Raw genomic sequence first — 14,588 nt, forward strand, 5'->3', positions numbered from 1 at the left:
TTTCCCCTTCTTCTTGCTCTATCTAGAGAATGAGAGAGGCCCGCAAATGGAAGCTCCGCTCTCCTCTAAGGTAGAGCCTCCCTTCCCTTAGCCTCGCCATGGTTCCTCGCCATCAAGTACTCCGGTGTCCTAGTGATTGCTCTTGGTCCTTCTTTGTGAGTTCAGCTCACTCCCGCATTAGTTCGTGGTTCTCCCTCAGCATTGGTGGACATTCCTTGTCAATTGGTCACCAAAAACATATTTTGGAGTAGTCCAGCGGCTGTTTTTTGACCTTTTGAGGTCCAAATTTGACGTTTTTTGATAATTTGGCACTGCCCAAACATAAACGACCCAGTCCCGCATCATTTAGAGAAAAAAAAAGTTTCAATTTTTTGTTCGTATAGATGTACGGACCTTTGCAGGCAGATGCGCGATAGTGCCAGGAGTCCGTACAACTTGTCAGAAGGCGACTTTGAGTAGTTTTAGACTACTTTTTGGCATTTTTTGCTCAGATTTGGACTCTCGTGATCTCCACCAGTGATTTGAGCTTCTCGAGCTTACCCACAAATCATTTTGATTGTACCGACACTCCGGTACATTGACTTGAGGCTTTCGACAGCGGGGAATACTCTTTTCACACCTCGTCATCTCCTACAGTACATTTTCGCTCATTTTTTTGAGCCTCTTCTGTGCATTCAGTGACTCTTTGATCGACACATTGAGAGTCATGACATGATTGCCCATGGTGGCTGCTTCCATGTTCTCCATCAACACATCTTCCAAGGCATCCTTGACATGAGCATCTTTGACACATCATCGACGAGTAAGATGTGCACACTTTTGTGCGGTAGCTACTTCGGGCTCATGGGTTCTTTGCCCTTGCTATGCATGAAATGAATGAAATCTTTTATATTTTTTTATGTTTGAGTTAAAGGTTCTCTGTCTTGTGTAGTCCCTCTAAAATGAATGTTTGAAGAGTCAATAAAGGTCCTCTGCCTTGGATAGTCCTCCTAAAATGATGTATTTCTTTTATATTTTTGGTGTGTGACTCCATGTTTCTAGTTAGTCCCTGGAGTCAAGAGGGGGGATGTACTGTGGGAGCCATGTATTGGTATTGACAGGGTCCAGTTTATTAGGCCTTGCATATGAGTTTCAGGATGTTAGTGCATTGGTATTCTAGACCTCTGAGTTGTTCATGCATCCATGCTGAGACATGAGCCTCTGAGTCATGTTTGGGACATAAAGCCATGTGAGTTCTCAGTCCAACCTCTAAACCATGCTCAAACTTCAGCCTCAGAGTTGGCATGGGAGCCATGTCTAGTTCAGATATTGCACAGTTTAGTAGTCCTGTCACTGTCATGTTCTATCCTTGGTTCCATTCCAAATGTCTCTCACCTTGCCTTCATGGGGGGATGTTAGAATATGAAGCCAAGTTGAGTCAGTTTGGTGTGTTCTACTGTGTTCTAGTGTGAGTTCTAGTCTAGTGTGTTCTATAGATGCCACGTGTCATATTGGGAGTTATCCCATATGCATAGGTGTTCATATGTGTGTGTGTGTGTGTGTGCGCTCTTATATAAGGGTTGTACTTGTCTAGTGTCAAATCAATCAAGTATCAAGCTACAAGCTCTTTGGTCTACATGTGAGTACTCTCATTTTTGTTCATTGCTCTAGTCATTTCATTTCCATTTCATTATGTCTCCTTTTGAGTATCACTTCCTCTCTCCCTAGCCTACCCTCTCTCTCTCTCCCTCTTTCCACCATGTTCCTTCACCATCTGCCTTGAAACCTCTAAATTTTGGTAATGGGAACCCATTCTTTATTAACTGTTCATTAAGCTGACAATGGTGTAATATTCAAAAGAACGTTCTAGAAACTATCCTCATCCACTTTTTGGCATCCTCTTTTTTGCCAATCAACATTTCCATAACAATATCTTTGGCAACACTAACCTCAATCTTTTGTCATGACACCGAGAGGTTATTTTTGCATGCTTTGATATCATATCATCCACGTGTTTTTTTGTGTGACAACTTCTACCTTTGTCCACTGGATGCACATGAACACCCATGTGCACTGCACACCTCATAGTGTGTTCCCAATCATGTGCAATGCAGTAGTAAATGAAAGCACCACATTGTGCAACACATATTGGTATCTCACCACGATGAACACAAACCAAGCCTATCACATTCTCTATCGATTGGGCCTACTAGACATTCATTCCTCAATTTTCCCTCCCAATGTGTCTCGTTACAAATTTTAGTGCGCTCCATGTAAGGAAAGTCCAAATTACAACATCTCAAATATTCTGCACATCTACTTATTTGGACTATTCCATTGAAAGTCTCTTGCGTGCTTGTGGAGTATAGCATCCAAACATGGCCATCAGACTTTTGATCCATTCCAAACATTGGAGATCCATGAGGAGAAGTTGGGAGCTCATATACAACATAACCATTGTACATTGTTGGCAACTCCAACACCTCTTCTATACTTTCAACACTCAAGAAAGCAACATGCAAAGCACTATGGAGTGGTAGGCTCTCTACTAGTAAGGTGAGCACACTCAACATGTTCTTTTATTTGTGAAGTGTGACTGGTTCATGAAGCATAACTAAGGAGAATACTCCACCAGACTTTTTCTCCAGCTTGAATCCAAACTCTTCACCATCAAGCACCAATGGTTGATGAATGATCCCAACATCCTCTAGTTCTATCTCCTCTTGAAGAACAATGTTGCCATCTTGCAGCCCAGAGAAGCCTCTAACATGTAATAGCAAAACCTCACAAACAAGAGAGTCGAATTTGATTTGCAACTCGTACACCCCATGTTTGATTACAAAGAAGGAAGCCATTGGCACCATAGGAATTGAGGGACAAACACTCAGGTGAGAGAATGCAGAAACAAGTGAAGGTGAAATTGTGAGGACACAGGATCTTTGAACAAGGAGACAAGGAGTCCAAAGAAGACAGTGGAATTCTGCTTACCAAAGCTTTATACAGCGGTGTGCCAGAGCAAGCAACAACAGATTCCTACTTGGTTTTACCTATTAGCAAGACAAGTGTCCACAAATCTGCTCCACCTTAAGCAATGCAGGCAATGAAGGAAAAGAAAAGAAGTTTCAAACAAAAGGAATTTTCATGAAATTTTTTTTAGCACAAGATCCATTTTTGCAGCAGAGTTAATTACATATACTAGGCACTATCCTAGCAACTAGCCACCCTCATCTCATAAAGAACTCGCCATCTCTCTCAGTAGAGTATCTATCTATATCTCCTTGTACCTCTTAGCTATCTAAGAGTTGCTCAGTCTCTAGCTCTTTCATTCAGTCTCTCATGTAGTCTCTCACTAAGTCTTGCTCAGTCTCTAACTCATTTGTTCACTCCCACTCTTTCACTAAGTCTTTCACTCTCGCTGAGTCTCTAACTCATTCATTCACTCTCGATCAATCTTTAACCTTTTGTTCACTCCCACTCTTTTGTTCACTCCCAATATTTTATTTACTCTCGCTCAGTCTCTAACGCTTTCGTTTACTCCCACTCTTTCATTCACTCCCACTCCCACAGTCATAGTCACAAGTACTTACTCTCACTGAAGTCTCGCTCACTAAGTCTCTCTGCATACAAAGTCACTAAGTCTCACTCCCTCTCACAATCCCTTTAACACTCCCTCGTTGCAACCCTCTAACTTAGACTCTCTCTTACTCTTATCATGCATGCTTCCTCTCATGCTACCTCTTCTCATTTGCCACTCTTCTCATACACACTTCCTTTCATGATCCCTCTTCCTCCCACAAATCCTCTCACGCCCTCTCTTCCTCTCCAAACCTCACTCTTCCTCTCCATAGTTCATGCTTCCTCTCCATAGGTCATGCATCCTCTCTTCCTTTGCATCGCCCCTCACCATGCTCTGCATCGCCCACTCTCCCTCTTCCTCCCCTTGCCCTCTTGCCCTCCTCCCTCTCTCACTCTCTGTGCTCCCTCACTCTCCTCCCACTCCACGCTCGCTCTTCCCCCACTCTTCACTCATACTCATCACTTTGCTCAGTATTCCCCACCATCTCATCATAAGTCGCTCTTCCCTACTCCCTCTCATCGACCCTAATCCCCATTCTCCCGCAATCCAGTCTCCATCCACCCATCATTTTGACCATTTGCTTGGTGCATAATTCCTCAAATAGCTCGGCTTGTTTCATGCAACTTCCTCACATCACTCAATTGGCAAGCCCTCCCTTCGCTTGCCAAGCTTGTTCATTGCATCTTCTCTATTTTTCCAAGCTAGGTGAGTCTCTCACAGATGTCTATTTCTATGCTTCTTCTTGTTATTGTTCATCAATCCAAGAAAGATAATCAACCTCAAAAAGTCATCAAATACCTCCCCAAGAAGACAGTGACATCACGGGCTTCTGGCAGGCCTATTTGCACAGTTTCCTAGCATGTAGCAAGCTAGTTAGCTAGGACTTTCTTATGAAAATATTTTGTATTATGTAGGCACAAGAGGTGGATAGGGAGAGCCAACGCCAAGGAAACAATATTTTTTTAAATGGAAGTGAGAAGAGGGGGGGTTCGGGAAGATCCTAGCTTCACTTTGGGTGTGTGAGGGAATTGCTTTTTCCAGATAGCTAGCAAGGTGTAAGCCTTTCAGTGAATGAGTGAAAATTGTAATGCATGAATAGATTGCATGGGGAGTAAGGGGGAAATGCGCAACTTGGAAAGTTACTTGTAAGCAAAGAATGTATGCAAATGAATTGGAAATTTCTTTCTTCTATTCCTTAGCTAATATTCCTTCTAGCGTGGAGGCCTCAGTCCATGCACATGAGTTGCCTTGGTAGTAAGAATGACACAAACTCCTAGAAATCTAGGACTTTATATACATGACTCATCTAACATTCATTGAGGGTTATACCCTTAGCCTTTATAAGTGTTTGCACCTATCCATGAGAGGTAGGTGCCATTAAATCATATCGGACCTTCTCACAGTTTTCACATTCATAGCCTATGTCCATTGTCATCTAAATATTTCTCAGGTTCAAATCGTTGATGATTGAAACCATTGCCATTTGATTCTTCTTTGGGATTCTATCTTTGATAGACAGAGCCATCATCATTTGTCTTTTCCTTAGAGGATGGCTCTTCTGCTACTACAATAGGCTCAATTGGATATCACGGTCAAAGTATCTCATCACTGTGCCTTGTCCTATAGCGTTGCATCACCTTGTTGTGTAGCACCGTGTATGGGGTGATAGAGATTGAAAGCAACAAGTGTAGCAAGACAGAAATCAAATGTCGACTCTATCTTTCTTCTCGGATCAGTCTAGCTTGCCCAGATCCTCATGTCATCTGAGAGGTTGGATAGAATTCAAAATAGCAATCAAGCTTTAAGGATCACAAGAAAATCCAATGGCATGAGGTCCTCACTCATCTTTCATATCTTTGTGTCTATGCATGTGTGTATGTTTGTGTGTGTGTGTGTATACGTATGTATGTATGTATGAGCGCATGCACATATGCACATACATACACATGCACACATGCACATATGCACATACATACACACGCACACATGTACACAAACACACACGCATGCACATATGAATGCACGCACATACATGTGTGTGTGTCTGTACGTGCGTGTGTATGTGTGTGTGTGTGTGTGTGTGTGTGTGTGTGCTCAATGTATTAGCTTTTTGCAACTAGAGTTTGAAAAATGCAACTAGAGTTTGCAAAAATTTTGATCAAAATTAAGAATTTTTAATAATATTGAGTTTGACAAACATAATATTGAAAAAAAATGTCGAATCCTCAGGAAGTCGAGGTTCCAAGGTCGGGGTCCACTTACTTGCCACCATCCAAACAAACTAGGTGTTAGAACATCATAGTTACATTTGGGTAGACACGTAATGCCTGTTTTCCTTGGCTTGTTATCGCTTTACCTAGGAATATAGACAACCATATGGATTCTTAGATAATTAAAAAAACAATTTAGCCACAAGTGAAGTTTAAGTCACAAGTGAAGTAAGGAGCGAATGAGTGCATGGATTAAGAAGGGATTAGAGGAGGTATGGGATGATTGGTGGGCTTGGTATGTGGGGTGGTTAAAAAGAAAGTGTAAAGGGGAGATTTCACAGGGGTACATAAAAGAATAATTCATAGTTAGGGAAGTATTCATGTGTGTGTGTGTGTTCGTGTGTAAAGAAATAAGTGTCTGTGTGTGTGAGATACATTTACTAATCAATTTTTGTGTGTGTGTGTGTGTGTGTGTGTGTGTGTCCTCAATGTATCAGCTTTTTGCAAGAGGACCTTTGGTCTTTCACATAAAGCAAGAGCCACAACCACCAGTGTAGCTACCTCTAGAAAGCAAATCCAAAGCACAAAGCATTGTTGAATGTGGCTAACCTTTTCCAAATAGCCTGAATGATTTTAGGACTGCAGAGGCATCAATTACTTTGGTTTTAGCTAAGCAACAGGATTGGTCATTGATTTTGATGCCCACAAAATCCATAGAGCTTGCGAGCGATTCATATTGTTGCAAGGTGAAGGAGGGTAGTTGAGCATCCACATTTAAGTACATGGAGTGAGGGTACTTTCCAAATATAAGCAGGTGCATAAACTTGCAAAAGATGACACACTTCAGAGGACCATAGACAATTGAAACCTTCGAAGATGATCCATTTTCAAAGAACGATACGTCGATATACCATGGAGACCTTTAAAGAAAACCCAATCTATAGGGTGTAGAAAAGCATGTGAGAGGATTGTAGTTGAGCAAAGAATGCAAAGAAGTTCTAATTCAGACAATTATAGACAATGCCGCTTTTTGCTTCTCACTAGCCCAATTGATCTCTTTGCACTGTTGCTTTATCTTTGCGGGAATTTGAGTTTGTAACATATCATGTGCTGTCCAATGTTATACCCATGGAGCCTCCTTGATGTCCAATGCTATACCCATGGAGCCCTTGATGGGGCTGTTATACATGAATAATTTTGTAAGAGCATGAGTAGCAAAATAGGAAGAAAGGGAGTAAGCAATTTGAGCTTGGAGGAATGTGACTAGATATGCTTTTCTGTAGATAGAAACAACTCTAGCATGCAATGACAACAAGCTGTGCCATATGGTTCCATTATTTGAACTTTTTGGCCTGCCATGGGTAGGCCATGATTTTGAGATGGGAAAAATAAAATTATTGTTATTATTTATGCTCTGTTAGGTGTTAATTTGTGGTTGGTGCACTTGTTGGGTGGATTCATTGTTATTTTGGGTGTTAGAAATTACCATTGGTTGCTCCGAACATTGGCAAAGAGTATTGATAATTTGGGGTCCCCTTTTATGACTTTTGGACCATTAGCATTTTCTACTCTTTGGACACTCTTAATCTCCTTGTGCCTTTTCACCTTGGGGTTTCACTCACGAGAGGAAAGCCTACTAAATGATAAATATACCATTCACCTGGTTGACAATGAAACGACAACATGTCTTCTAGGAGCCAATAGGCATGAGCCTGCATAGGCCTTTCGAGAGAGGGTCATGGAGAGTGATCTTACATGGAGAGTATAGTCTTTTGTGCCATTGCGATGACCATTGCTGTGATTTTTGAGGAAAGAAGCCTTACACGATCTCTTGGTCTAACCATCCTTTCTAAGCCTTACACGGCTTGCTCGTCTAACCAGCCTTTGCAAGCGCCATCCATCGCTCCATTGAAATGTGAGTTCTTGAATTCTCAGTTCAGTTCATTTCTGTCTGCCGTCTCACTTTGCTCCACACCCACACCCCGATGGAGTACTGAGCCCTTATGGAAGGAGTACTTCACCGGTTGAACTATCGAAACAACAAAGTAAGTGTAAGACGAGCTGAACGCAATCCTGTTTTAGCTCTAGATTGAATTCTGACGCCTCTGCTGTCAGTTGTAGCAGACAACCCAAGAGCCCCAGATTTCAAGAAGAAACTCACCAAGGAGGATAGACGGCTGATGCAATCCAAATTGGGTTAAAGGCACGCTCCGGAAAATCGAGACTTCAAACAACGCCGTTCACAGCCCCATGGCACAACTGACAGAGCTTAGCTTAGACGAGGCACTCGCTTCTTTGGAATGCATGACCCATCCGCCTTCAGTTGAAAACTTGACATGCGTCTTGCGCAAGTGCAGAAAACACAAAATTCCAGCATATGCCCTGCGCTTGCATGCCTACCTGCGCAGAAGGGGGCTGGAAGTTCATACGTCACTCGGGAACTACGTCGTCCCAATGTTGGTGGAAGTCGGAAGCATGCGTTATGCCCAGCAGGTTTTTGATAAGTTGGTCGATCGGAATGAGTATTCATGGACTTCTCTCATCACTGGTTATATTGAATGTGGGGAGTTACAGCATGCCTTAGTACTACTTAAAAAAATGCAGGAGGATTGTGTTCATCCTACTGAGTATACGTTCGTGGCCTTACTAAAGGCTTGTGCCAGGCTAAAAGATAAAGAAAGAGGCCGAGAAATACATGCTGAGATTGCGAGAATGGGGTTGTTGGAAAGAGATTCATTTGTTGGTAACACCTTGGTTGATATGTATGCCAAGTGTGGCTTGCTTGCAAAAGCACAAGAAGTGTTTGACAAGCTTCCAGTTCGAGATACGGTCTCTTGGAATGCACTTATCGCAGGGTATGCTGAACATGACCTTGGTCAGGATGCTTGAACTGTTTCAAACAGATGCAATTGGAGAGCGTCTTGCCAAGTTGGGTCACATTTGTTTGCAGTTTGAAAGCTTGTGGCAGCATAGGAGCCATAGACCAGGGCCGAGAAATACATGCTGAGATTGCGAGAAAGGGTTTATTGGAAAGAGATCCTTTTGTTGGGAACTTCTTGGTTGATATGTATGCCAAGTGTGGCTCGCTTGCAAACGTACAAGAAGTGTTTGACAAACTTCCAGTTCGAGATGCTGTCTCATGGAATACACTTATCACAGGGTATGCTGAACATGACCTTGGTCAGCACGCTCTAAACTGTTTTGAAGAGATGCAATTGGAGGGCGTCTCACCTGATGCAGTCACATTTATTTGCAGCTTGAAAGCTTGTGGCAGCATAGGAGCCATAGACAAGGGCCGAGAAATACATGCTGAGATTGTGGGTTGTTGGAAAAAGATCCTTTTGTCGGTACCACCGTGGTTGATATGTATGCCAAGTGTGGCTTGCTTACAAAAGCACAGAGAGTGTTCGACAATCTTCCAATTTGAAATGCAGTCTCATGGAATGCACTTATCGCAGGGTATGCTGAACACGATCTTAGTCAGGACGCTCTGAACTGTTTTGAACAGATGCAATTGGAGGGTGTCTCTCCTGATGCGGTCACATTTGTTTGCAGCTTGAAATCTTGTGGCAGCATAGGAGCCATAGACAAGGGCCGAGAAATACATGCTGAGATTGCAAGAAAGGGGTTGTTGGAAAGAGATCCTTTTGTTGGTAACACTTTGGTTGATATGTATGCTAAGTGTGGCTTGCTTTCAAAAGCACAGGAAGTGTTTGACAAACTTCCAATTCGAAATGCAGTCTCATGGCATGCACTTATTGCAGGGTATGCTGAACATGATCTTGGTCAAGACGCTCTGAACTGTTTCGAACAGATGCAATTGGAGGGCGTCTCTCCTGGTGCAGTCACATTTGTTTGCTGCTTGAAATCTTGTGGCAGCATAGGAGCCATAGAAAAGGGCGAAGAAATACATGCTCAGATTGTGAGAAAGGGGTTGTTGGAAAGAGATCCTTTTGTTGGTAGCACCTTGGTTGATATGTATGCCAAATGTGGCTTGCTTGCAAATGCACAGGAAGTGTTCGACAAACTTCCAATTCAAGACGCAGTCTCGTGGACTGCACTTATCGCAGGGTATGCTGAACACGAATTTGGTCAGGGCACTTTGAACTGTTTTGAACAGATGCAATTGGAGGGTGTCCCTCCTGATGCGGTCACATTTATTTGCAGCTTGAAATCTTGTGGCAGCATAGGAGCCATAGACAAGGGCCGAGAAATACATTCTGAGATTGCGAGGAAGGGGTTGTTGGAAAGAGATCGTTTTGTTGGTAGCACCTTGGTTGATATGTATGCCAAGTGTGGCTTGCTTTCAAATGCACAGGAAGTGCTCGACAAACTTCCAGTTCGAGATGCAGTCTCATGGAATGCACTTATCGCAGGGTATGCTGAACATGACCTTGGTCAGCATGCTCTGAACTGTTTCGAACAGATGCAATTTGAGGGAGTCTCTCCTGATGCGGTCACATTTCTTTGCAGCTTGAAAGCTTGTGGCAGCATTTGAGCCATAGACAAGGGCCGAGAGATACATGCTGAGATTGCGAGAAAGGGGTTGTTGGAAAGAGATCCTTTTGTTGGTAACACCTTGGTCGATATGTATGCCAAGTGTGGTTTGCTTGCAAAAGCACAGGAAGTGTTCGACAAACTTTCAGTACGAGATGCAGTCTCATGGAATGCACTTATTGCAGGGTGTGCTGAACATGATCTTGGTCAGGACGCACTGAACTGGTTCGAACAAATGCAATTGGAGGGCATATCTCCTGATGTGGTCACATTTATTTGCAGCTTGAAAGCTTGTGGCAGCATAGGAGCCATAGACAAGGGCCTAGAAATACATGTTGAGATCGCGAAAAAGGGGTTGTTGGAAAGAGATCATTTTCTGGGTAACACCTTGGTTGATATGTATGCCAAGTGTGGCTTGCTTGCAAAAGCACGGGAAGTGTTCGACAATCTTCCAATTCGAAATGCAGTCTCGTGGAATGCACTTATCACAGGGTATGTTGAACATGATCTTGGTCAGGATGCTCTGAACTGTTTCGAACAGATGCAATTGGAGGGCGTCTCTCCTGATGCGGTCACGTTTGTTGGCAGCTTGAGAGCTTGTGGCAGCATAGGAGCCATAGACAAGGGCCGAGAAATACATGCTGAGATTGCACGAAAGGGGTTGTTGGAAAGAGATCCTTTTGTTGGTAACACCTTGGTTGATGAGTATGCCAAGTGTGGCCTGCTTTCAAAAGCACAGGAAGTGTTTGACAAACTTCCAATTCAAAATGCGATCTCATGGAATGCACTTATGGCAGGGTATGCTGAACATGATTTTGCTGAGGACGCTTTTAATTGTTACAAACAGATGCAATTGGAGGGTCTCTCTCCTGATGCGGTCACATTTGTTTGCAGCTTAAAATCTTGTGGCAGCGTAGGAGCCATAGAAGACGGCCAAGAAATACATGCTGAGATTGTGAGAAAGGGGTTGTTGGAAAGAGATCCTTTTGTTGGTAACACCTTGGTTGATATGTATGCCAAGTGTGGCTTGCTTGCAAATGCACAGGAAGTGTTCGACAAACCTGCAGTTTGAGATGCAGTCTCATGGACTGCTCTTATTGCAGGGTATGCTGAACATGACCGCGGTCAGGACGCTCTTAACTGTTTCGCACAGATGCAATTGGACGGCATCACTCCTGATGCGGTCACATTTGTTTGCAGCTTGAAAGCTTGTGGCAGCATAGGAGCCATAGACAAGGGCCGAGAAATACATGCTGAGATTGTGAGAAACGGGTTGTTGGAAAGAGATCCTTTCGTTGGTAGCACCTTGGTTGATATGTATGCCAAGTGTGGCTTGCTTGCAAATGCATGAGAAGTGTTCGATAAGCTTCCAATTCGAGATGTAGTCTCCTGGAATGCTCTTATCACAGGGTATGCTGAACATGATCTTGGTCAAGATGCTCTGACCTGTTTCAAACAAATGCAATTTGAGGGTGTCTCTCCTGATGTGGCCACATTTGTTTGCTGCTTGAAATCTTGTGGCAGCATAGGAGCCATAGGCAAGGGCCAAGAAATACATGCTGAGATTTCCAGGAAGGGGTTGTTGGAAAGAGATGCTTTTGTTGGTAACATCTTGGTTGATATGTATGCCAAGTGTGGCTTGCTTGCAAATGCACAGGAAGTGTTCGACAAACTTCCAGTTCGAGATGTAGCTTCATGGACTGCCCTTATTGCAGGGTATGTCCAGGTAGCAGAGAGTGAAAAGGTTTTTCTTATGCTTGACAGAATGACAGCAGAAGACATACAACCAGATGGGGTCATATTCCTTAGCCTTCTTTCTTTATGCAATCACACTGGTCTAGTGGAGAAGGGTCAGACATACTTTGAGTCCATGAGCAAAGACTATGGCATCACACTGACTATTGAGCACCACAATAGCATGCTTGATCTCCTTTGCCGTGCAGGCCAATTAGACAAGGCAGTAGTGATGATAAAGAAGATGCCATTATGTCCTAATCTTGTGTTGTGGCATACTGTGTTGGGTGCTTGTCGGAAGTGGGGAAATGTTGAGGTTTGGAGGTGGGCCTTTGAACATGCAGTGGAATTGGATAAAAAGGATGCTGCAGCTTATGTCTTGATGTCTAACATCTATGCAGATGCTCATTTGCAGTAGGATGCTAAGCTGGTTGAGTTAATGAGATTGAAAGAAGCAGCCAGGACAGAGTTAGACTAATGTTGGCAGAATTGTGCATCATTTTTGGTAGGGAATACAAGACATTCCCAAACAATAAATATGCAAAGCTAGAAGATTTTCTTTCAAAATAAGGGAAGGAGGATATGTATTGGCTGTTCCAGGACATATCTGATAATCTAAATTTGAGTTATGTGGGCACAGTGAGAAGTTGGCTCTTGCTTGGACCCTGATTAATTTACCCAAGGGGGTATGCATACATGTTGTAAAAAATCTGTGGGTTTGCAGAGACTGTCATTCAGCTAAAGGACTCATATCCAAAGTAGAGCAGCAAACTATTCTTATCAGAGATGAACCACTTTCATGTTTTCAAGAACGGAAAGTGTTCTGTGGGGACTATTGGTAATCCTAGTTATGGTAGCGCTTACTGGTCTTACTTGAAATGTTGATGCTAGCATGACAGAAACATGGGTGAAGCAAACTCAGCCCATGGGCGCTTTAGTGAACAAGGTTGTGAGTTTCTGAGAAATCCAGTCTCCTTACCTCAAAAGGCGTTTGATTTCTGCAAAGTACAGTTTGTGACTTTTTCATGATTTTGTTGAGTGTGGTGTTTGCATTTTGCCTTGTTACAGATTCATCGCCACTATATTGAATTTTCTTGCGGCTCCTTGGAATCAATTCGCAGCATGTCTGTGTGCTTTGGATTCAATTTACAGCATCTTTGGGCACCTGGTAAGGCTAGAAACCCTAATCACAGCAAGTGGATGATCTTCCAAAAGGGCTGGGAACTGGATTGCTGCAGCTGCACTCTTTCCGGGCACTTGCATGCGTCTGAGAGTCGAAGATATGATGCTAGAATGAATCGCAACTCAGCCTGGGAGGAGTAGAAGTGAATCGCAGCAATAGAAAGAGGGGTCTGGGAGAGAGAGAATTCAAGACACCACACTAGGGCCCAGAAATAAGGGCTGGACCCCCCGAAGGTCTTTATTGCAATAGAATAATCTTTGTACAATTGGCTTTCATTAAAGGTCTTTATTGCAATAGAATAATCTTTGTACAATTGGCTCATGAAAGAGCATAAGTATGAGTACAATCTTGAATGAATTTGGGAGGCCAGGGGCCTTTCTTTTATAGACTAAGCCTAGCAAAAAGCTAAGGCCTGCTTTCTAAAAGCTACTTTACAAAAAGCCAAGCTTTTAGTCCTTTTCCTTCTAAATCAGGTGCTCTGGAGCTTCTAAATCAGGTGCTCTGGAGCTTTTAGGCGCCTTTTAATCTTGTGGGCCCTCCTTTTAATGAGGTGCCCCTTGTCTTCAATTTTTGAGCCTTGTGGGACTTGCTTTTTACACTTTTCTCTCCACTCTTGGATTCTTTTTGCACTCTCTTAGGTCCTACACATGGCACAAACAAATTCCAACACTTTAATCCAAAAGATTAGTGAAATGCATGCATTCCTAGTTCTTGGACTAATTTTAGTCCCTTGTGGGTGTCCCCACAGTTCTCTTATACCAATGCAAAGCAAAAGTAGTAAAACTTATTCTAGTGAACCAAAGTCAGTTTTCTTTGACCATTGTCAATCTGATAAAGCCTCTTCTTTATTTCTTGGGAGAAATGCCAGTTGGTGACATTCCCCTTGGCTTCTAATCAGTTGTCCTTAACTAAAAAGCTTCTTGATGCAGCTGTAAAACTAGGGGATACCTCCTCTCTTGGCATCAATTGCCTAATAGTTTTGGTACTTGGCAAGATACCTGCAGATAAACTTGCCTTTGGGTGCTTTTCTTCTTTGTGCGGTACATAGACTATTCTTGTTGGACGGTCTCCTTCCATCGCTTCCACCTAAAGTGGATCTTGGAATTTGGTAACTTCTGATCTTAGATCAGTCTTGTGGCATTCTCTGCTCGTTTTGGCTAATTGGCCTTCTAGGGCACAAGGCAACCACACGCCCCTCTTTGTGTATCTAAAACACTTGCTTTTCGCATGGAGATTCTTGCTTTTCTTTGGCATTTCCTGTTCTTTAAGAGCATTGGGCAGCCATAGGCCCTTCTTTTTCTTGGCGTTTCCTGCTCTTTAAGAGCACTGGCTAGCCATAGGCCCTTTTTTTAACTTGGCGTTTCTTGCTCTTTAAGAGCACTGGGCAGCCATAGGCACTTCTTTCTGA

The 14,588-nt window shown here is 43.0% G+C and overlaps 1 pseudogene across 1 annotated transcript; it reads left to right on the forward strand.

The window, feature by feature from the left end:
* Window positions 1–7,539: 7,539 nt before the first annotated feature.
* LOC147887967 (pentatricopeptide repeat-containing protein At3g03580-like) lies at window positions 7,540–13,172 on the forward strand (annotated as a pseudogene). The gene is made up of 2 exons (XR_015543142.1): window positions 7,540–7,681; window positions 7,891–13,172. The product of XR_015543142.1 is annotated as a pentatricopeptide repeat-containing protein At3g03580-like (transcript).
* Window positions 13,173–14,588: the final 1,416 nt, after the last annotated feature.

The sequence above is a fragment of the Dipteris shenzhenensis genome, chromosome 22 (assembly GCF_047967505.1).
Source record: "Dipteris shenzhenensis isolate YYH24624 ecotype China chromosome 22, Dip_SZ_1.0, whole genome shotgun sequence".
NCBI classification, from domain to species: Eukaryota; Viridiplantae; Streptophyta; class Polypodiopsida; order Gleicheniales; family Dipteridaceae; genus Dipteris; species Dipteris shenzhenensis.